Source organism: Amblyomma mixtum, chromosome 3 (assembly GCF_055824585.1).
Source record: "Amblyomma mixtum isolate Tamu chromosome 3, ASM5582458v1, whole genome shotgun sequence".
Classification (NCBI taxonomy): Eukaryota; Metazoa; Arthropoda; class Arachnida; order Ixodida; family Ixodidae; genus Amblyomma; species Amblyomma mixtum.
Window position 1 is genome coordinate 417,883,866 of NC_143014.1, and position 22,486 is coordinate 417,906,351.

Consider the following 22,486-nt stretch of genomic DNA (forward strand, 5'->3'; position numbering starts at 1 on the left):
GAAAGCAGCAGGCAAGGCATACATAACCACTAACGACAACAGAACATGCCAAGTGTGAAGTAAATCAGTAATGTTCCTCGCATTTATCACAGGGCATACTCTCTGCTCAGTAATTTATTACCCCCTTAGACATTCTGCAAGGAGTGTATACAATGATGTGTCACCACAATACAATGAGAATCATTAACCCTGTGCAAATACAACAGCAAAGAAATTTATGCCCAATAAATGCACTGCTTACATGCAACCAAGAGGCAAGAATGGGACAACCTGGCACATTTATGGAAAATAAGCTCAAAATAATAAAGAATGACATTTCAGCAGCCGCTCATTCCCCCCACCCCCTCCCTCAAAAAAATATGAAAAATGGTCCTCTTCACACGGCACGTTTGAAAGATGCGGCTGTAATGTTTGCGACAGTTCCACTACGTGTGAAAATCAGATATAAATAACGCCAACGCATGCGGTTGGAAGCGAGGCGCCAGGGCGCGGGCAAACAGTAATCGTCTTCAGGTGTCGACTGGTTCCACCTCCTGAGGGCCGCTGCTCGACGAATACCACTCATGGCCACGTTCACATCCAACAAGCTTGTAATAAACATTAGACAGGTGTTTATCATGACGCAGCAGCAGCTCATCAGTGCTATTGGCCAGTGCTGAATTTTTTAGCTTGATAAACGAAATCATCCACCGAAACGCGTGTCGACCGTTCCTCGCCAGATTCTTGCAGTCCCACGAGGGTGAGCAGCTTTTCCGCCGGCTTCGTCTCCTCTTTAGTGCAGGGCCACTGTCATTGTGACGCACATTCTGCACGGTCGTTTTACTATGCATCGATGCCGCATGGGACAGCAAGCGGTCGTACACTCCAATGCGGCGTACGGGCCGCACACATACACACACCGTAACGACAATACAGCGCGCAGGACGCACGCAGCGAACACGGAAGAACAAAAACCGTTCTAAAGCACCTGTTCACTCAACACCGGGCCGCACACATACACACACCGTAACGACAATACAGCGCGCAGGACGCACGCAGCGAACACGGAAGAACTAAAACCGTTCTAAAGCACCTGTTCACTCAACACCACACATACTCCGCAATTCCGCGCATGGTTCCGACTGCGGGCTTGGCTAGCGCTTCGACTCGTCATGGCCAAGCTGCATGCCCTGCGCTCTTGTGGTAACAACGCTCATGAAACGAAAAGAAAATTTTAATATGTAAAACCATTCAAGTTGTCAGCTAAAAAAGCTACGGTAAAATTAAATACATCTGATATGTTTTCAAGGTGGTGCGCTTTTGCGGACGCGAATACGCGAATGGGGCTATGAATTTCCCGTGCAGCTCTGCTAGACACCATAGCTCTACAAATGGCATCGTGCTCGGAGTTTTGCGCGGCTGACTTGCCCGCATGAATTTTACTTCCTCCGTGCACACATGCTTGGTGAGGTGAACGGTGGTCGGTGCGAACAGTTCGAAGTTTAATCGACTGAAAATTGCTCAAGGAAAGTCAGCGGCATTGCATTGCATCACGAGTGACTGGCGGCAGCCACACGGCATCGTCTCCGGTTTCGTGAACTTGTGAGAAGGTGAGCAATTTGTTCTCAAATTTTGAAAGCGGTTTTTTGTTTGTATTGTAACCCTGTGTCTCGTCGCATGTTATGTTCACGGTAACATCAGCACAACGTGCATGCGCTTTCTGTCTCTATTTGAAGTAACATTGGTCGGTCAGCGTAAACTTTTCGATTCAATTAAGCACAAGCTGTCCATGTTGGTAGTGCGTGTTGAATGTGCTTGTCCTGTCCGCTCTCCCTGTGTTCTGCGTGTTTTTCTGTGCTCCGTTTTTAGATGGATCGATACCAACTAGCCCAACTTTCTGCTTTACTGAACTCTATTTGAGATCATTCTGCGCTCGAGATGGTCTTCTGGTAATTTATTTATTACCAGGTATAGTCTAGAGATTTGGAACCTTTCATCCCACTGCAACAGTGCTGAAAAGCTGTTTTGTGTTCATGCATCTGCTGTCCTTAAACTTTTCGGTAATCATTCGCATGGTTCCTTTGGATCTGGACTACCGGCTACTGTTGCAAGGGACGCCTCGCAGCAGAGCCCCTGGGGACGCCCAGTTGGTCAGCTGTTTGTCCAGGTGCCAAGTTACCAAAGGTACCATTCCAGACATTTTTTTTTTCTGTTCATCAACCTCATATTCCTTGCAAAAATTACAGTATGTAATTGGGCACTAAAAAAATTGGTAACTTATGCACATTTCAGGACAGTTCAGAGAAATGAAATGAAAATTGGTTTTTGAGGAAAGAAAATGGGGCAGTAACTGTCTCACTTCTCTCGGTGGACTCCTGAACCTAAGGGAAGGAATAAACGAGGGAGTCTAGAGAGAAATGCACATGCAGCATCAGTATTCTCTCTGTAGACTTTTCGAGACCTGGATTCATTCCTTCTAGGACAGTGCCAAGCAGTAGGTGAACTGCACACAAATTTATTTTCCTCAGGTGCAAAGTAAAGAGTGAAAATGTTGTAAGACAAATCTCTACCTTGTTTCATTCTCACTGCATTTTCTCAAAGCATAATATGAAATCCTGTATTTCTTATACCCTGGTTTCCTTTACTTTGAGCAGTAGGTGTTGACAATGAACATCAAGGCAACTCCACTCTCATTGCTTATTGCTGCTTTTAGGTTTCCTCCATGATTTTCTGTTTGCTCAGTCCTGGCCTTAACATATTTTCTTCTGCTGCTTAGCTTCGAACTACTGGTTAGGTTACATGGTTCTGCTACTTCTATGTTCACTGTGAGGTTTGAGAGCTTGTTGCTTTGTTCTTTTTTTATAAGCATCTTTGTCTTCTCGAGGCTGATTGGCAGTCCGGAACAGAGACCACATGCATTGTTTATGTTAAGATGATGACATGATAGCCTAACACATCGTATCGTTGCCATTCGAGCCCCCTGTGTACTTGCTTTGTTGCACTGGGAGCAAAAAAGTTTAGTGGAAGTCGCAATGAGGCGCACTTTTGTTTAGACTAGTGGCAAAGGTTTACTGTTGCTTCGCAGTATAGTGCTCCCACCTGTTGCGCACGAGCATTTAGATGGCTGTTAAATACTACTATCAAGGATTTAGCCATTGTAATGTCGCAGGTCTGTTGTGTAGGATTTCAGATCATTGTCTTGCACTGTCCCTGAAGTCTGTTCTCTGTCAGTCACGCCACTATGCTGTTGTATTTCTGTCCAGTGTAAAAAATATTTTCTGTGATTATGCTACACGCACAGGTTCATGGGGAAGTAAATATTTTGTGTCGCTTCAACCGGGTAATGCTTCAGAATGAACACATGCAAAAACCCATGCTGTTAAAAGCCTTGGCTTGTGTAACCCAAGTGTGAGGAGAATACTATTATGGCAGGGATTCTTGCATTGCAACCTTTTAAATTCCTTTTTTGTAAAAAGAATGACGAGAGGTTTCATGAGTTACTGCTCTCTTTCATTGCTTGCTCAGAGAAAGCGTTTATTGTAAGTAAGCAGTAGTGGCTTTTTTCTATTGTTCAAGCAGCAGCGTCAGCATGCCTCATCATTTTTGTCTTGAATGACTGAAGGTGCTTCCAGAGCATTGCCTTCTTTTTTTCTTGTTGTTTATTCAGCATTCAATATTGTGTCTATAGATTGCTCTTTAGCATTATTTTGCGTTCTCCCAAGCAAATTTTAGGCGACCAAATTCAGAAGCACCTTGTATTGGCCTTACATGCTCGCTATTAATGCAGAAGTAATTATATGCCACACTAAACACCAAATCTACATCCTTCAGAGTGGGTCTAGAAGCTTGTCTCCAGACTCTTGCCTTCAAGGAGTTTTTGCAGGTTTCATGTATCTGCTTGGTGTTGGAAGTGACAGCCTTGACTGATAATGATGAGCATTAGACACACATTATGCATTTACAGTTAGGCCGGAACGATATGCGAACATACATGTGCAGTACTTTTCTACTTTGCAGCGAGGTATACATTTAGAAAGGGTTCATATATGTGTATTAGGTAGATCTCTTAACCAGAAACAGGAATCAGGCTAGCTTCATACTCAAGCTGAAATCACACAGGTGAAATATTTTGTCTTGTTCATAGGCGCTGTTTGCATTTCATTCCAGCCTGATTGTGCACTACTGCCATAGCAGGTACCCTATCTAAACGAGACACTGTCTTGTGGCAAATCATGTGCATATGTTTTAGACACGTGTGTGAAGAAATGTGCAGCTACAAACATTGCATACTTGGTTATTCATAATGCTTTTTTTTCTCATGTGCATAGAACAATGATCAGCTACATTGCTTGCTTTGTTGTTCTATTTTTCTGCTAATATTAAACTACATATTAATCTCAAAGACCCGATGTTCGACTGAATGATCCTTCTGTGTCCCACTAGGAAGGCAAAAGCATCACGCCTAGGGCTCATTCACCGCCCTTCACCCCTGTTTTGGTTTCAGTCGGTCAGTTATGCTATTAATGAATGTAATCACTTTATAGGACAAGTATATATGAAAATATATTTTGGGCTAAATGAGGTTAATTATGCTATTAATGAATGTAATCACTTAATAGGACAAGTATATATGAAAATATATTTTGGGCTAAATGAGGTTAACAAGTTATCCACTGTGCACAATGGTATAGTTGGTCTTGTACATCTTTACTTGGGTGTTAATGTTTCTTTTGTGGTTGCTGTCTAAATAACTTTGCCTGCCTATTGTATCCTAAGTCCTTTTATGCCCGTCTTCCTTCCTACTGGGGCCGCCGCGGTGGCTCAGTGGCTATGGTGCTCGGCTGCTGACCCGAAAGACGCGGGTTCGATCCCGGCCGCGGCGGCTGGAATTTCTTTGGAGGAGAAATTCTAGAGGCCCGTGTACTGTGCGATGTCAGTGCACGTTAAAGAACCCCAGGTGGCCGAAATTTCCGGAGCCCTTCACTACGGCGTCTCTCATAGCCTCAGTCGCTTTGGGACGTTAAACCCCATAAACCAAACCAAACCTTCCTACTGGCTCTCTCCCTTTTCAGTCATTCCTTTTTCCTTTAAACTGGCGATTGGTCACAAGCCTACTGTGGGAATGGCAGCTAGCACTAGGCCCCCTTTTTTTTCATTGAACCTGCACTGCTAATATTAACGCTAATAGTACTGTATCAGTATTTATGTGATACTGCATTTTTTGTTATGCATAAATAGTTGGCTAAGCCAATGGTAGCAGTGTTGAATATCACAATATATCATGCATATATCTTGCATGCAATATCAGTATCAGTTTATTCACTTTGGATGAAGGTTATACAAACAGGGTGATAAAAGCATCTGGGCCCTTAGCAAGCTGCTAGTTCGGGCCCATGCAATAAGTGCACAATATAGTGTACCCAGGCGTCAACATAAGAAAAAAAAGTGTACATTTTATATGAATAGAAGATGTTACACAAAACTATATCAGTATATTCACTATTACGCCACCCTCTATTTCTTTCAGCTCGGCCGTTTGGCTGTCGATATTTTGTGCTGCTTTCCTAGCTTAGTCCACTCAAACTAAAACTTTGCGTTCTGTGTTGCAGGTAGAATCTACAATGAATGCCGCACTGTGTCTTGTAAGCAGGAGGCGGTGTTAATGGAGCCATGAACTTTTCTTGCGGATGACTGGCGTTGGCCTTATTATGCACTGAACCTCAAGTGTGAAGAGGAAAATGTCGTGTTGGATTTCTGCACAGGTGAGACATCATGGTGAATCTACCAGTGCGAAAGACTAGACAAGAGACAAGACAGCCGCTGAGTCGCGGCCATAGTTTATTGAAGTGAATAGGGAATACATGAAGAAGCCAAGCAACACCACAAACCACACAATTACAGATAAGCATACATGACAACATGAGTCAATGCCCCTGAACATTCCCCTGATCGAGATAGTCCAATTCATTGCGTGTTAGTGCGATAGACAACACACTTGCACATTAGTCACCGAGTCGTAAGGTGTGCCTAGCCTCAATAATCTACCATTTAATCTTCTCTGAGTTTACTGCCAAAATGTGTGCTGCCAAAAGAAAAGGGTAGCAGCCTTCACATCCCTTGCAATATACAGAAAAGTTAGAACCCCTACCCTCTTGTGCTCCTGTAATCTTACATTGATACACCTTCCAGTTTGACCTATATAGACCCGACCACAAGATACAGGGTCTGATACCATGTTCATTTTACAAGGTACATATACATTTCACTCCACATGTGTACTTTTCTCTAGCCACATTCACAGAATTATTCTTAACAATTTTACATATTTTAAATAACTTATTAGGGGCCAAGAAAATCGCTTTTCCATCATACCTTCTGGCCGCATTTTTCAATTTGTGCGACAATCTATGTATGTACGGTAACACAACCGGTCTTTTGGCATCTCGCTGGCTGGCCCCGGCCTGATTGCGCCGGTCGCCGTGAAAAGCTTTCGGCTTCCTTAACAATTTATTGTATGCTCTTGCAAATAACATGGTTAGGAAATCCTGCGTTCATTAACCTAAAATGTACTCTTGGAAACTAGTCGTCATGCTAAGAAAGCATGACTTCATCAATTCTGAGTCCAGGCTTGACAGTCCAATGCTATCTTTCACTAGCTTGTAATAGCCAACCTGTGTCCAAGTAGCAGCTTAACACTCCTGGGTGAATATCACCAGCACACATGGTGTGTGCAGATCAACTTATCAAGGTAAGGTCCAGAAACCGCAGCTCCTTTTATGGCGACATTTGCTCCAAGGTAAACCTAAGACAAAGGCCTTGCTCCTTAAACAGATTGAGAATATGTTCACATCCCAAATTATCAGAACATTTGTAAAAGACCAGAAAATCATCAACATAGCAAAAGATTTTTTCCCCCAGTCCATGCAAGTCCTTGACAATCATTCTATACACCCTACTTAAAATATCTCTTAGCACAAGGCCCATCTTCGAACCACTACATATACCAGATTTTTGAACACATACCACACTGCAGTACTCTACAGCCATGCTCTTAAAATAAATGCTATTCACTAGCATGCTCTTCAGATGAATTTCAGAAAAGGGTTCTTGCAAAATTTTGTCTGGTTATTTGCAAAAGCATTTGTCTACTTCGCATCTTGAAGATCTGTTTCTTGTACTCAATTCGCAGCGTGGTTGAGTATCTGAAGAATGGCAATCCAGCAGATTGTCTGGTGGTTAGTGTCGATGTAGAACTATTTTATTCCATCCCGTATGAGGACCTTATGAAAAGCTTGTGAATGTGTATATCGGAGCACAATGATGAGCTTGTGTTTAGGAACAGGTGCGTAGTAGTCTTTTTTGTGGACTTACTTCCTTTTATTTGAAGAGCATGTTTCTGGAGTATGGCTGTGCGGCATATGTTCAAAAGTCTAGTATATGTATCGATTGAATGCCTCTGTGCTAAGTAATATTCTCTTAAGCAGGGTGGATGGAGTGATTGCCAAGAACTTGCATGGGCTGGGGGAAAATCTTTCACTGCGTCTGATTTTCTGGTCTTTTACAAAAGGTTGCGATAGTGTGGGACCTGTGCATATTGTCAAGTTGTTTAAGGAGCAAGGCCTTTCTTTAACTTAGCATTTCCTTAGAGGAAATGTCCCATCAATCAAAAAGAGCTGTGGTTTCTGGGCTTCACCTTGATGTTCTGCACATGCCATGTATGCTGCCGATATTCACCCAGGAGTGTCAAGCAGCTACTTGACTATTGGCCGAACTATTCTAAGCTAGTGAAAGATAGCATTGCGTCATCTAGGCTAGGCTCGGTATTGATGAAGTGATGCTTTCACAGCATGACAAGTGGTCTCCATGAGCAGATTTTAAGGCTTACGAAAGCATTATTCCCCAACCATGCTATTGCAGGAGTGTGTGATAAATTGTTAAAGCTGAGCGTATAAGATTGATCAAGTTGGTCAGACATGCTAAAGGTAAGAATGGCATAGCATCATGTAACGAGGACAGCAGGAGAGCACACACGCATTAGTGCCAACCTTGGAGCAGATACAGAATCCAAGAGCATGTGCTTGACATTCAGCGTTGGCAGTCAAGGGTTGGGCTCATTCAATCTTGAATGTTCAAATCAGTGTTTTCTCATTTCCTTGACTGCCAGTGCTGATTGTCAAGCACGTGCTCTTGGATTCTGTATACACTCCAAGGTTGGCACTTGTGCATGTGCTTGTTGTCCTGCTGTCCTTATTACTTGATGCTGCGCCATTCTTCTCTTTATCATGTTAAAGCTAAAACCCTTTCACAGGGATTGGCAGGATACGGCCAGGGCCAGCCATCGAGATACCAAAAGATCAACTGTGTTACTGTACATACGTAGATTGTCGCACAATTTGAAAAATGTGGTCAGAATGTATGACGCAGAAATGGTGCTTTTGGCCCCTAATAAGTTGTCTACAAACTTGCAAAATTGTTAAGAATAATTTTGTGAATTTGGTCCGGGAAAAGCATATGTGCCTTGTAAAATGTATGTGGTGTATCGGATACTGTTATCTTGGGGTTGGGTTTATGTTGGTCAAACTCGAAGGTGTGTGAATGTAAGACTACGGGAGCACAAGAGATATTTGGATATTGGTAGGGGTTCTAACTTATCTGTACATCGCAAGGAATGCGAAGGCTGCTAGCCATTCCTTTTGGCAACACTCATTTTGGCGATACATTCGGAGCAGATTAACCAGAAAATTATCGAGGCTAGACACATCTTATCACTCGGTGACAAATCTGTGAGTGTGCTTTCCATCGTGTTCATATGCAACGAGTTGGACTATCTAGATGAGAGGAAAGTTAAGAGCGATCTTTTACTCATGTTGTGGTATAGCATATCTGTAACTGTGTGGTTTGTGGTGTTGTTTGGCTTTGCTATGTACTCCCTGTTTACTTCAATAAACTTCAATTGCGAGTCAGCGCCTGCTTTGTCTCCTTTCTTGTCATTGTCTCGTGCTGGTAGGTTCACGTACTTGCAGAGTAGATTCACTGAATTGTATACTTGCAGAGGCTTGTGAAGAAAAACCAGAGGAATTTTCTTTCCTTTGTCTGGAATGGAAGTTAAAAATTTTTTTCGCATTGCTAGATGGTTACAGCATGAAATTCCATTCTGGAAGGGTAAACCCACTAAATTGTACATTTTGTGTGCAAGGGTACTGATGCTTGCATGAAACTGAAAACATTCGTCCAGGCTATCTGGCTAGCTTTCTTCTTCCTTGTGCCCAGATTTTTTTAAACAATACTTTGTCAGATTTATTTTGACCAGAATTTCTAACATGTTAATTATACCACATTTTGTGATCATATACAACAAAATTAAAACATGATGATCACTGGTGTATGGTTTAGTCTGGGGTAGAATGATGAGAAGTACCTAGTATATAGTAAAATTTAATATTACTAGTCTAACATAAACAAAATTGCTCTTTGTTTTAGTGGAAAATTTTGCTACCAGAGAGTCGGAGCGGCATGGCATGATGAAGACTTGGACAATGTGCATTCCAAAGTACCTGTATTCATGTCGGCACGAGAGCTTGCGCACAGTGCTTCAAACAGTTGGTGAGTACCTTGGTGCTGTGCTTCTGCTTAAATAGATAGGTAGATATTTTATTTTAAATGTGCCTGAACAGCCAATTGGCCTAAACGAGTGCACACTAAGTCAATACAAACACCATGACGTGAACAGACATAATACAGAAAAATGGTCACAAATACGATGATAATAATAGTAAAGAAAAACAAGCATAATGAATAAACAATGAAAACAGCAAATTAGGCAAATATTTCTGTGTCATAAAAAGTTGAATTGTGTTATTTGCAAACGAGTCATTGGTGAAATGGCATGCATGTCAGGATAAAATCTATCATAGCATTTGGTGGTTTTTCCCTGAGGCACACGAAATCGCAGTGACATCAATAACGGCTCACAGTCAATAGAGCCGAGCACAACTTTATGTAGAAAATCCATGTCATAAAGAGTAGACATACCAAAGTCTGCTAGAAGAAAGTCGTGGTCTTAGAAACGACAGCGCTCAATATATCTATCACAAAGGATGCATACAATCTTCTGTTGAACATTTTCGATTTCATCGCCAGAGGTAACAGAGGCACTATTCTAAGCTACTGATGCAAACTCAAGACGTGGCATCACGAGAGCACAGTAGCCAAATTATGTTTTTAATCTGAATAAGAGTGTGTATCTGAAAATTTGAGCAAAAATTGAGTAGCATTTAGATATTCTTGCACGAAATACCACTGTTAAAATTGGTTATAAATGATATGTCTCACATGTACACTTATCTGCTGAATATAGTAAGCATGGCTTGCGACCTGAGTGCCTCCGATGTATGAAAAAAATGGCCAGGTTACTGCATGACGCATGGAGCAACCCAGTGTAGCACATTCAGGCTTCATGGAGTGGAGAATGAAGGCAGTAATAACTTTAAGAACAGAAAATACAGGACCAGGAAGCTGACAGAACACACTGACACTCGGTGCATGAAGGGCATTATGGAGTTGCCTGTCGTGTCGTGCAAGATGGAGGTCGCACAGACAGATGTTAAACATGAGTCGATGCAGATACCTTCTGTCATTACGTAGTACTCACTGCAGAACTCAACAAAAAAGAAGCAAAGGTAACAGCTGAGCATGGCCAGACTCTTGTGCTTTCCTCCGCAAGCAATCTGGAAGCGCAACTCTTCGAAGTCTTTTATGCTTTCACTTGACATATACATCATCACTGCATGTGTTGAGGAAAAGTACATACCCTTAATGTCAAATGACAGCACTTACAGGACCCAGTAACAGCTTACTGAGGTGTTCTGATGCATCTACAGGGCACCTCATGAGAGATTCTTAGGCTTCAGAGCACTCAATCTACAGGGCGCCTCATGAGAAATTCTTAGGCTTCAGAACACTCAGCTCTTGCAGAAATTGTTTCAAAGTTTGTTGCCACATGGACCGCTTCGTAATAATGACCCTAAAAGCGAGCCTTCCTTTAGTGTCACAAAAAAAGGCCTAGGACATGGGTCTTTTTTGCTCCTTCATTAGAACCAAAATGTTTGCGAGCGAGATCTTTCACAGATATGGAATGATTTCACGAAATGTCAAAGGGAAGACTGAAGCTGTGCGAAGCAATACCAGCAACAGCCCTGCCGCGGTGGCTCAGTGGTTACGGCGCCCGGCTGCTGACCCGAAAGACGTGGGTTCGATCCCGGCCGCGGCGGCCAAGTTTCGATGGAGGAGAAATTCTAGAGGCCCGTGTGCTGTGCGATGTCAGTGCACGTTAAAAAAACCCCAGGTGGTCGAAATTTCCGGAGCCCTTCAACACGGCGTCCCTCATAGCCTGAGTTGCTTTGGGACGTTAAACCCTAATAACCAAACCAAGCGATACCAGTTACAAACACATCACAGCTGTTGAAGAAGCTGAAAGATTCATGCCTTCATCCTTTTTCTACATCAGACACATGACTACACTTTGTCTTTCTGGGCCATCATTTTGAAAAGGTTAACATGGCAGCGGCCTTCGGTTAAATTTCTGCAAGGAGCCCTTTGTGGAAACTTAAGCATCTGTTCCTCGTGAGGCGCACTGCAGAGATATTTGAATACCTTAGTGAGCTGCAACCAGCACCTGTGGCTGCATTTTCACTGACATCAGAGATTAGTACATTTTCGTGCAGATGCTGAGATAATGGAAACTATGACTGAAAGCATAAGGTTTCGGGGAAGTATGCTTCCTGATTGCTTGTGGGCAAGTGCTGGGTAACCACCAATCCAATGGGTACAAGCTTTCTCCTCACCTGGTGCTCGTCTCCTTTAGGGTGAAATGCCTGCCAAATGGTTCGTTGCCCCACCTTGAGATGAAGAAAATACCTTGTGCCATGGTGCTCTTTGTCCTCAGATTCCCTCGCGCCATCAAAAATCAATCATCATCATGCTTGTGGGCAAGTGTCTGGCCTTTTTCAGATGTTACCAATGTTCCTTGCTCACTAAGTTGTGCATTGGGTACTATGTAATGAAAGGCATCTGCATTGAATTGTATTTGGCACCCATCCTTAGCTACTTTATATTTGCACAAAATTGTAGACAACCGTAAAGACTTTCATTCACACAGTGGTGTCCGAGTAAGCGCATTTTGTCTGCTTCTTCCTGGTCCTGTGGTTTCTGCTGTTTACTGTTATGAGAAATAAATTTTAGGCAATGAATCATGTTGGTTTGGTTCTCAGTAAATGGCTTTTACAAGCTTCTACGAAAGCCGATTGCTCAATAGCGGATGGTTCAAATGTATTTGTGAAATTTATAATAGGTGTTGTGTGGCTACTAAATGAGGATTTTTTTATCTTTTCAGATAGATCCGAAAGCAATTTTTAGAAGTACAATGTGTGCAATTTGTCATGAAAATAAAACGTATGTACTTGTACTCAACCAAACACTTGCCACTCTTTCATTCTAAGTTGCATTCTTTGTACGTGTGCAATACATAAAATGCATGAAAGTCTTGTACATAATACTTATTTCCTCGGCCTCTGGACTGCTATATCTGCAGTGAACGTTCTGGGCAGAAGCTATACACAGATGCATGTGCATGTACTACTGAAAGTATTATCGAGAGCAAAAATAACAGACCCCTGCCAGCGCGGGCCGATCTGTGCCAAACTGAATGCAAGCGCCGCTTGACGAAGCACTCCAGATGCTGAGACGAGCGCAGTGGCACGCAATGCGTAGCGCTCCTCGAGATGGGCGCACGCCACTGCGCTGGTTCGGCACTAGGAGCGCTTCGTCAGGCGGTGCTCACATGCAGTTTGGCGCGGATCGGCACGCGCTGGCAGGGGTCTGTTATTTTTGCTCTCGATAGTACATAATTACAATGCAGATTATTTCCGTTCTAGATCAGATGACTTCCAAGTGAACGGAGGAAGTATGCATACACATTACGGGACCTTTAATAAGAACACAACAGAAGCATTCGTTGCAAAGAAACGATTTCATTCTCGTTCATAGCATAGCGTAACTTTCCGTTACCAAGAATGTGACAACCGTCGGACGGAGTCGCTGTATTCATGTTGCGGAAAACCCTCCGGCAACGCATTACCAGCGGGTTTCTCTGTACTGAGGAGCATTTTTTTTTACAGTGTATAAAGCCATGCAAGTATATGCAAGTTCACCAGAAAAAGAACCTGGTGACCTAGTTGACGAAGAATAAATCCTAGTCTGTGTAACAGGATAGCTCAACATCATCACATGATAATAACGTGATAATTGTAGCGGTACGTAACAAAGAAATGAGTCAGTTTGTCAACTGTAATGAAAATTTCCTCGCCCGAAATCTCCCCATTGTTACTCAGTATGTTGGGCAGGATCGGTTATGGAAGCCTTGATTGATGCGAAGGCCCGCCTCAAAACACAGATGGAAAATGATCTTTTATTCGGTGAAGGTCGCATCGCGGGCATCCCGTCTTGCACCGATGCGTAGCCGCCACATAAAACTTTTTGGGGTGGACTATTCAATGCGCCCATACTCGCACCGTTGGATGTAAGCGCTGCTATTTCAGCTTGGCGGCGCTCTTCTTGTTCGCAGAATTACCGACCAGAAATGAGTCGAAAGACAGCAGCTTCCACCGCTACACGCTCGAAAAGATGGCCGCCGGAAGACTCGCCAGCACACCAGTCGAGCACCCGCGCTCCAATCAACCTCCATGCACCCTCTCTTCCGCAGAACCTTAGAGGTGTGCAGGTATTCCCAGCCTCAGCAGCGCACCGATGTACTCGCGGCTATGATTTAGAAGAAGCCCGCAGTGAGCGCTGCCGGTAGACGCAGGAGCAGGACCAGCAGGGGACACATCAAGAAGTGTGGTACGTTTTTCCTCGTGGCCGCCACCATGACCCTTCCCGCAGGAGAACCCGTCCCCGTACAAGGGACAACCCTCGTATATCGCGCACGAAGAAGCGATTGACCAACAACCTCGACTTACCTCACTTGGCTGGGCCCTTGGGACTGCCTGGTGCAGCAGCAGCTGTCCCACTGTAGCCGAATAGTCCGACACGCGAATGGGGTTCGCAATGGGCTGTGCTTTGGGCGCACGAACTCTCGGGCGACTTTCACCCCGCCTTTCGCCCCGCTGCTCTGTTTCCCGTTGACAGCCGCCTTCGAAGCAGTGGCCAGTCGCCTTCCCCGACAGCGAGGATGGTGCAGAAAGCTGGTCCCAGCACGGCGGCACCAACGTCCCTGAAGCAGACCGCCTGAGTCTGGGTTCATTTGAACGCCGGAGACCTGACTAGCCGCCCCACCCAGGTCGCTGGTGTACCGCACTGGCGCCTTATGTATTCCAACGATAAATAGGCCCTGCGCAATAACGGCACGGCATTAATCAGGTCTTCGAAGGAGCGCTCAGGGGGCTGTCGTTATGTGAAGAAGGCTCACGCTGCTAAACGGCGACCAATTAATTGCAGTGTCATTTTCGGTCCGACCTCTTTGGAATGCTTGATGTCGAAACGTACGCTTTGAGCCAGGCAAGACAGATACGAAAAGCTTCCTGGTCATTCATGAAGTCTCCGGCGATACGGTCGGCTCGCTGGCACAAGACCGAGCTAATTCGAGAGGTATGAGGGATAAATTTAAAGTGCAGTGGGCCTGGTAAGGCTGATGATGATGATGATAGGCAGCCTTAAATTGTACAAAGGAATTTCATGGAATGTTCCGCGGAAGGAGGCGAAAGAAAAGAATGCAATTATTCATCGTCTCACGCCGCTGCCGGGCACCACGCATGTCAAAGCCGTTTCCTAAGCAGATGACGTCACCCTGCTGCAACGCGATACAGACAGCCTCGTGTGGTTCTCGCGCGAGTATGCTGAGTACGCCCTCCTCTCTGGCGGTAAGTTGAACTGTAGTAAAAGTCAGGCGCTGTGTTTGGGACGCTCTGTTGACTCGTTACCGGGAGGCCTTGCTCTCACCGCGCAAGTCACCATTCTTGGCGTGACATTCTGGGCTGGCGGCGTTTCTCCGCGCACTTGGCACCGGATTGTGAGCACCGTGCATCACCAAGTGGCCGCGGTATCTGAGTCTTCCTTGCCGCTGGCGGCGAGGGCGTACTTTGTGTAGAATGTCCTGTGCTTTAAACTCTGGTTTGTGGCACTTGTGGCACTCCCTCCCATTCATGTCGTGCGAGAGCTTAATACCTTGCTTTTCAGCTGGTTTTAAGAAGGCGGCACAAAGCTCGTCGCGCGTACACACCTTCGTTTCGCCCACGAGAGCGGGGTGGAGTATGCCGTGTCTAGTTACCATTTGCCGGGTTCTGTGCGTCAAATGGACAGCACAACTTGTGGGCGAGTAAGACTATGTGGGGCGGCTTTTACTGCTATATTGGCTCAGAAGTAAGCGGCGTGTCTTGGTACCGCGCGGTCTGGGGAACAACGCACCAACGGCGCTAACCCCTATTGCGTTCTACGCCGCCTCGGCACGCATGTATACGCAGTTGAGAGAGATGTTTCCAGATGAGCCATGGCGCGACCTGACTGCATCCAGGCTTTGTGAGACCCTTTGTTTCTCCGAGTTACCGCTGGACATTCGCCACTCGTGCGCGCCTCATCCGAAGTGGGTGGACGTTCATTCTAGCAATCTACCGCACGTGGTGAGGGATTTCCGGTGGCGCGTCGAGACAGGCTCCACTCCTGGGGTGTGGTTCGTGACTGGCGCTGCGTAAACTGTGGCCAGGTTGAGTCAAAAACGCATGTGTTTGATGAGTGTGTTGAGGTTAGGACATTCGGCCCTTTGGCTTCACGCGCTTTTTCCATCCCTGGGTTGCGCGAAGGGAAACTACGCGGGGCGTTCGAGTGACTCTTGACGCAATCCATCGGCCTGATCCTTTGGCAGAATAGGAACGCAGCCGAACACTCGCGACAACCCCGTCGGTTCATGTTCCCGATGCTAGCACGTCTGTCGGTGATTTTGTAGGGCTACCTAGATAGTCAACTCTTAACCCTTGGTGAGCAAAGGATCCTCCGCAGGTGGTCGACCCGCCACATCCAACTCAGAAAGGGTACCGTGGCACTTCTGACAGCATACTAACCTATTCCTTTGCAACACATCAAGCGACTTTTCAGCTGCCCACCCGCAGTGTGTGTTGGAAATTTGGGCCTGTATTGCTCATCTTGTTTTGCTTGTGAAGCCGCAGGCCCACGTCTCTCCTTGTACATGTGAGCCCAAAGGACCACTGACTGCAGAGTACTAAACATGCTGTGTGGCCGGAGCTCCCGCAGAAGTTTATTTCATTTCGTTTGCCTTCTTTTCTTTTTGTATCAATGAACTCCATAAAATGCTATCGCATATATTTGGAATTTTTAATTTCTAGACTTTTCCCCATTGTATCACACTCCCTCAGCACGGCCCGTGCCCTTAGTTGCCTCGACTCATATGTGAGCCTTTGTAAGCTAAGTATTTCTTGTTTTTCAATAAATTTTGTTCTGAGCCTCGTGTGCAATACTGTTCCATGCTTTCTTTCTGATGGATGTATAAGGCGAGAGCGTATGCACGCACGCACGCACGCACGCGCGCGCGCGCGCGCGCACACACACACACACACACACACACACACACACACACACACACACACACACACACACACACACACACACGCACGCACGCACACGCACACACACGCACACACACACGTGTTTGTATGCGTGGAGCACTACACGACTGCGGATGTCAGAATCACGTTAACCAGAAATTGCAGCAATACATGTGAATCTACCGCCAACAATTTCATCGGTAGTCGGTCCATCTGGCGCAATTCGAATGTATTCCAAGGTTTGTTTTTTACCACAGCCGAGATTCAACATGATGTGTTGATCCACCCCAGAAATTTCAACATCAATTCAACATGAAAGCAATGCAGAAAGTTTATTGAGAATGCTCATCTCTAGCATGGTGGCCACTTTTCCAATCAGTTTCAACTGAGCCTCAATAATTCACAAACACTAGGCCATCCTGGCACCAACTCGAATTCAACATTGCATGTTGAGTGTGCTCATGAGAACTTCAACCCTCTCATGAAGCAATTTGCAAGGGTGCGCTGTCTCCGAAGACCAGCATGTAAAATTGAATAGCGTGACCTTTTTCAAGCTGAACGAATAAGTAAGTTCGTATTTTTGAGCATAAAACCGTGCTGTTTTATGCCCTTAACAGAGAAAAATTGTTCCTGCCTTCTACGTTCACTGCCCTAGGTTCTGTCAAAGTATGTGGGGAGATTCCTAAATCAATGTCACCCAAAAGAGGCAGTGAGTCCCCATCGAAACATGTCCCAGGCAGTGGTAGCGCGGGATGCGAAACTGTCCGAAGCGGAGACAAAACACTATGGGACTGGCCTCTAGAAAATCCGTGAACATTAGCAAACATTGAAAAACTAAGGCATTGCATCAGCTGTTAAAATCAGCGAGGTAAGTTGCGTGTGAAACTAGAAAGAAAGTACCTATGAAGACTTCAGAATCTCTCAGTTTGAACTCCATCGTCTTCTAGCGGAGTTTATGCTGTTCGCCAGAAAAAAATTCCTGTGCATGTTGCCGTAAATATGCCGTAAAAAGCACGACTTGATACTGAGAACGACGGTGTATGTTAGGTACGAAATCACACCCAGACGCTGACAATGACACTGCAGGACTTCTTTATCGGCAGGCTTCAAAATTCGCACATAGCGCTTGGTTATGACGCTCCTGGTCGCTGTCGTCAGCGCGCAGTGGGCTCGGTGCCTACGAGGCCTCCACGTACAAGCGCACTGCTGACGAATGCACACCGGCGACCAAAAATCCAGTTCCCGCTTCGGTGCTTCATGCAGTGCGCACATCTGTGAACAGGAAAAGGAGCGGAGCGCACAGCGATAGCAGACTGTTAGCCTCGGAAACGCAGAGACATTGGAAAAGCGAGTAATTCGAGAAATGTGGGAGCACTCATGATTTGGGCTCGGCAGAGCTTCCTCAAAATTACCTGTGGAATTTCTGATATCATTATTGTTATTTCGTTTCAAACACGAATACGGCACATATCTTTGGGACCCTAATCAGTATTACCTCATCCAGTCATTAAAATAGGGCGGAAAAATTAAGTATGTTTCATTCAAATCATAACAGAAAAGGCAGCACACTCATAATGATGTCCAGTCTATAATCTGTCCATCTCGCTGCTTTGTGTTTTTCATACCATATTTTATCGTCCAAATTCACGCCTTCAATATGCACCTTCAGAATCATAACTTTGCGTGTATTTATCATAGTCTGATGGACGGCACACCATACTGCAGACGAAATGTTTTTTTTTTTTTGTCATTTCGGCCACGTATACAATCTACCAAAGAAAACGAGCAGCAGGTTTTTGGATTAAGGGAGGCTTTACGGCACCTCTAAAGACCTAAAGTTATCACAACGCGAAGACAAGGATTCACCTTGCTTTACAAAGATTCAGAGCTTAAGCGCTGCGGTAAGGGCTTCGCCACGGGGCTACGAAACAAACCACCGTTGCCCAGTTACATTAAGCAAACACGGTACGTGAAGGAATCGAATCGCCTTTCCGCATGGACTATAGCCTTAACTGTTACTACACAATCAATCAACCTTTGTAATTATTTTATTATTGTTTGGCCGAATATATTCTTTGAATCCGTTTTTTACCTTGTCACCCTTGAAGTTACTATAAATTGATTTATCGTGAGTAATCGGAATTTGATAACAATGACAACTTCTGTTGTGGTACAGCATGAGACAGGTGGCATGGAATTTGAAGGAGGTTTTGCATTAACTTTTTCCATCAGACTCTCATCCCTAAAATTTTCAGTACTTGCGGCATTAATTTTTCTCATTGAAAATTCTCACCGCAACTTATGATGCAGGAAGACAACAGAGCAGTATCTTTTGGAAGCGCTGCGAATTTTTTTCATTTTTCATGCAGCAATGATCCACACAAACTAAAAGAACTTCGCAGTTAAACCTCCTGGCTTATACCTGCTATTTATTGCATACGTATGACCCAATGTATTTGAGAAAACTGTGCAAGTTAGCAACTCACGACTAACACCTGTTGTTTTTATTTTATTACCATTATATGAGCTACAGACGGCGGTTTAGGCACCGTGCTCCCGCGAGGCGCCTCCACCAGCGGAGCTGCGTGCCGCGCCACCAACGGCCAGTTTGGCGTCCCAAGTGAGATGGCTCAGCGCCGTAGCAGGCGATTTTCCGTGACTACATGACAACACTTGTGCGCTGCTTCGTCTGCCTTTGGGTTGAGAAGCTTGTTTTTTTTTTTTCGAGGAAACAACTTGGCTAACGGCATCAAGCTTTTTGAATCCTTTCACGTACCTGACGTGAAAGAAATTTTGTCGAAAGACAGGCGTGAAGTGCTGGCCCGGTACATCGCGCATGTCTGCGCGATGCACCCTCAAGACAAAAGGAAAACACTGATGGTTCCAAGATACTTTTGTGTGGGCTATATAATTTATGTTTGTTCTTTTTGGGGACTGCAAAGCTGCTGAAGGTGGAATATATGCTCAACCACTTTGTAGGCATTAAATACGGGCAGAATCACCTCTTGCGCGCCGAGGGACTGGGAGAACGCGAAGACCTTCCTACTAGAGAAAACAATCAAGAAGGCACAATTGAACTGCTCGAATGGGACAAGCGAGTGGCCCGAAATCCCCAGCTAAGGTGAGAGTGCCGAACGGCGCGACTTTGATACAGAAAAAACGGCATTTCCCCGCAAGATTTGGTGCTTTGAGTTTCTAGGAGGAATTTGTATTCAAACGCTGATATGCATGAAAATATATCTGGTGAATATGTCTAAGTCCCTGAGATGCAGGAGCAGAAATATATGAAAAACATGTCATAGTAGCCGAGCTCTCTATAAGCACCCAGAAGAACCAAGTTCATTCAAAAGAACAAAGGATTCCACGCATAACTGGAACTAAGGTAGGCAGTCGTAAAATTTGACAGTGGTTACAGCTGCATGACGTTTAATGATGACCAGCAGCATGTCGCCCGACACATAGAAAATGTTGCGCCCACCTTAAGCTTTTATCTCAAAGCCGATAATTTGGGGTGCATTTAAGATGGTATAAGCTGCTGGGAAGAAAAAACGCAAGAAGAGAAATTATTTATTTTTCAGCAGCCGCACGGCAAGGGGCGCATATTGTGCTCTGAAGAAGCGATTGGATATAATTCATTACCGAGTGCAGTAAACAATGTCTGTCTTGTCTTTTTGATACACACAGCGTGCTTTCCTCCCGACCTCAAAATTTAGAAGACAGTACTAGACCTGTTATCTTCGCGAGATATTTCACACGGTCAGCTGTGCTACACGGAATCGCAATGAAAGTAAAAGGTCGACGAGTTCCAGAGTGAAAAGGACGTTACCCTGTCCATTTTCGGTCGGTAAGTTGCGCGTGAGACTTGGTCCTAGGCAAATTCCGGTGAATTCCCAGGCAGCATACAAGAGAACAATTTGTTATTCTCCTAACGAAGTTCAATGGCGTCTGAAATAACATCACAAGCGTACCAAAAAATTCTGCTTAGCTCACTGCCGCTCCGGCGAGTGAGCGTCGCCATCTCACTGAACGCGCGCCGCCTTCTCACTATGGACGCGCGTGCCACCGCTAGTGGCGCGCGTGACGCTCTGGAGTTAGATGAGCACGGTGCCTAAAAACAGCTCGAATTTGGCCAATGCCTCGTAGTGGCATATATCGTCATTTTATAACAGTGCCCAACATTTTCTCGATCTTCTTGTTAAATGCTAGCTTGAGATTATAGAGGGGCGCAGTTTGCTCAAATAATTGATGGGCCTTGCTCTGAACTCTTCCATGTTTCAACCAAAATATTGCATATCTTTTTTTTCCCCCGGGTACTTACAGCCTGTTTAAAAGACCATTAACGCAGAAATTTTATGTAGTGCTGAAAAGGCATTACAAAGAAAACGGCATTCCGGATGTTTCATTTTCTTTAGAGCGCATCCCTTTGGCGCCCGTTCCAGCGTTTCGCGGCGTCACCGTTGCCCCCTGTAACCAGTTCCGGAGCCGGGGCAGCGTGCTGCTCTAGCTGCGCGGGCTCTTGGCGCTATCTCCCGCACGCTCAAGCCGAAACGCAGAGCCGCAGCCGTTAGCCATGGCGTGCTGCACACAGTTCCACGTTTCAACCAAAATCTAACATTTATCTCTTTTTTTTTTCTGAATAGTAACACCCTGTTGAAGGGTCCATTCTATGTGGTGTTGAAAAGACGTTGGAAAGAAGGTGGCTGTCTGGATGTTTAATTTTTCTTTTTCCCAAAACACTGCTTAGCAGTTTGAATGTATTATGAAACATATACAAAGGCACTTTAAGCTTGCAACCACAAATTAGTGAGTCTTTTCAAGCACAAAAAAAAACATATATTAGCGGAAACACAGCACAGCAGCCAATTTCTTCAGCTGTGCATCGCAAGCTCCAATCAGAAATGAGTGCGATGCCTGAAATCATTACACTTGAAATGAAAAAATCAACATGCATTTCTGTAAGAGTTCTGAGCGGTGTAGTAACCGTGGACCACGCCAGTGATCATTGAGACACTTTGCGGAACGCACACGTCTCATATATGACTGCGCGCTAAACGAAAGCAACGAAAAAACAAAGTACATATGCACCTAAAGACAGCATGTGAGTGTTAATTCACTGGACAGACGCTCACCAGCACACGGAGAATATAGGCTTAAGTCTCGCTTTCTGTTTGTACCGGTCTTAACCTCCGGCATTGAGTGTTTCTTGAGCAAATACATCGCGCTCTATGCGCTGAGGGCGCGAGCCGCGCTTCGCGTCAGCATTTGGCGAGGAGCCGTGGGAGTCTAGTGCACACACTAACAAAGCGAATGCAAGGCCAACTTAGCGAGGACGGCGACTCAGCTCGCTTACCGCGGCGGTGCGACGCTAACGAACGTCGGTGAAGTGTGGCTTGTCCACCGCTGCGTCGGTGTCCTCTCTGTCAACGACGCCAGGTGGGCATCGAAGAGTGGCCTCCGGCGGGGTGCTTGACGGGGAGCCAATCTCGCCCACGGCTTCATCGGGTGACGCCACTCCGTGCCACAACTGGCCCCGGAGCCCGCTGTTCCTCGAATGGTCCAGGCCTCGTAGCGCCAGGTGCTCAAGGCTGCATGCCCAGGGACATAGTCAAAGCTACTGGTTTTTAAAGGAAAAGGAACCGCTACTGAAACTTTGGGGTTTGTATAGATACCTCCTTAAAAAAATGTGAAACAATGGAAGTTCCACTTTCCAAATTGGGTAGGGGACCAAGCAATATAAGGCGCACTCACGCTTCTGCGTAACGTGAATGGCAGCGGCTCTTGCATGTTCACCCATCGACATCTATGAAATGGCCGTAAAATGAGCGTTGGCCGTGGTGGTGACACACTAATGTCGATACATGTCATGCCTCACATCTTCGATGAGATTTGATACTGAA

At 45.3% G+C, this 22,486-nt stretch overlaps 1 long non-coding RNA gene across 3 annotated transcripts; it reads left to right on the forward strand.

Moving 5' to 3' along the window:
- Positions 1 to 1,083: 1,083 nt before the first annotated feature.
- On the forward strand, positions 1,084 to 12,371 carry LOC149357807 (uncharacterized). Of its 3 annotated transcripts, none has more exons than XR_016291895.1 (4): positions 1,084 to 1,589; positions 2,092 to 2,163; positions 5,589 to 5,741; positions 9,460 to 12,371. It is a non-coding gene; the product is annotated as an uncharacterized LOC149357807 (long non-coding RNA). The 3 variants fall into 3 exon arrangements; XR_016291896.1 differs by lacking the exon at positions 2,092 to 2,163 and having other exon boundaries at positions 1,091 to 1,589; positions 9,460 to 9,582; positions 11,843 to 12,363; XR_016291894.1 differs by lacking the exon at positions 2,092 to 2,163 and having other exon boundaries at positions 1,343 to 1,589; positions 9,460 to 12,370.
- The last annotated feature ends 10,115 nt before the right edge of the window (positions 12,372 to 22,486 follow it).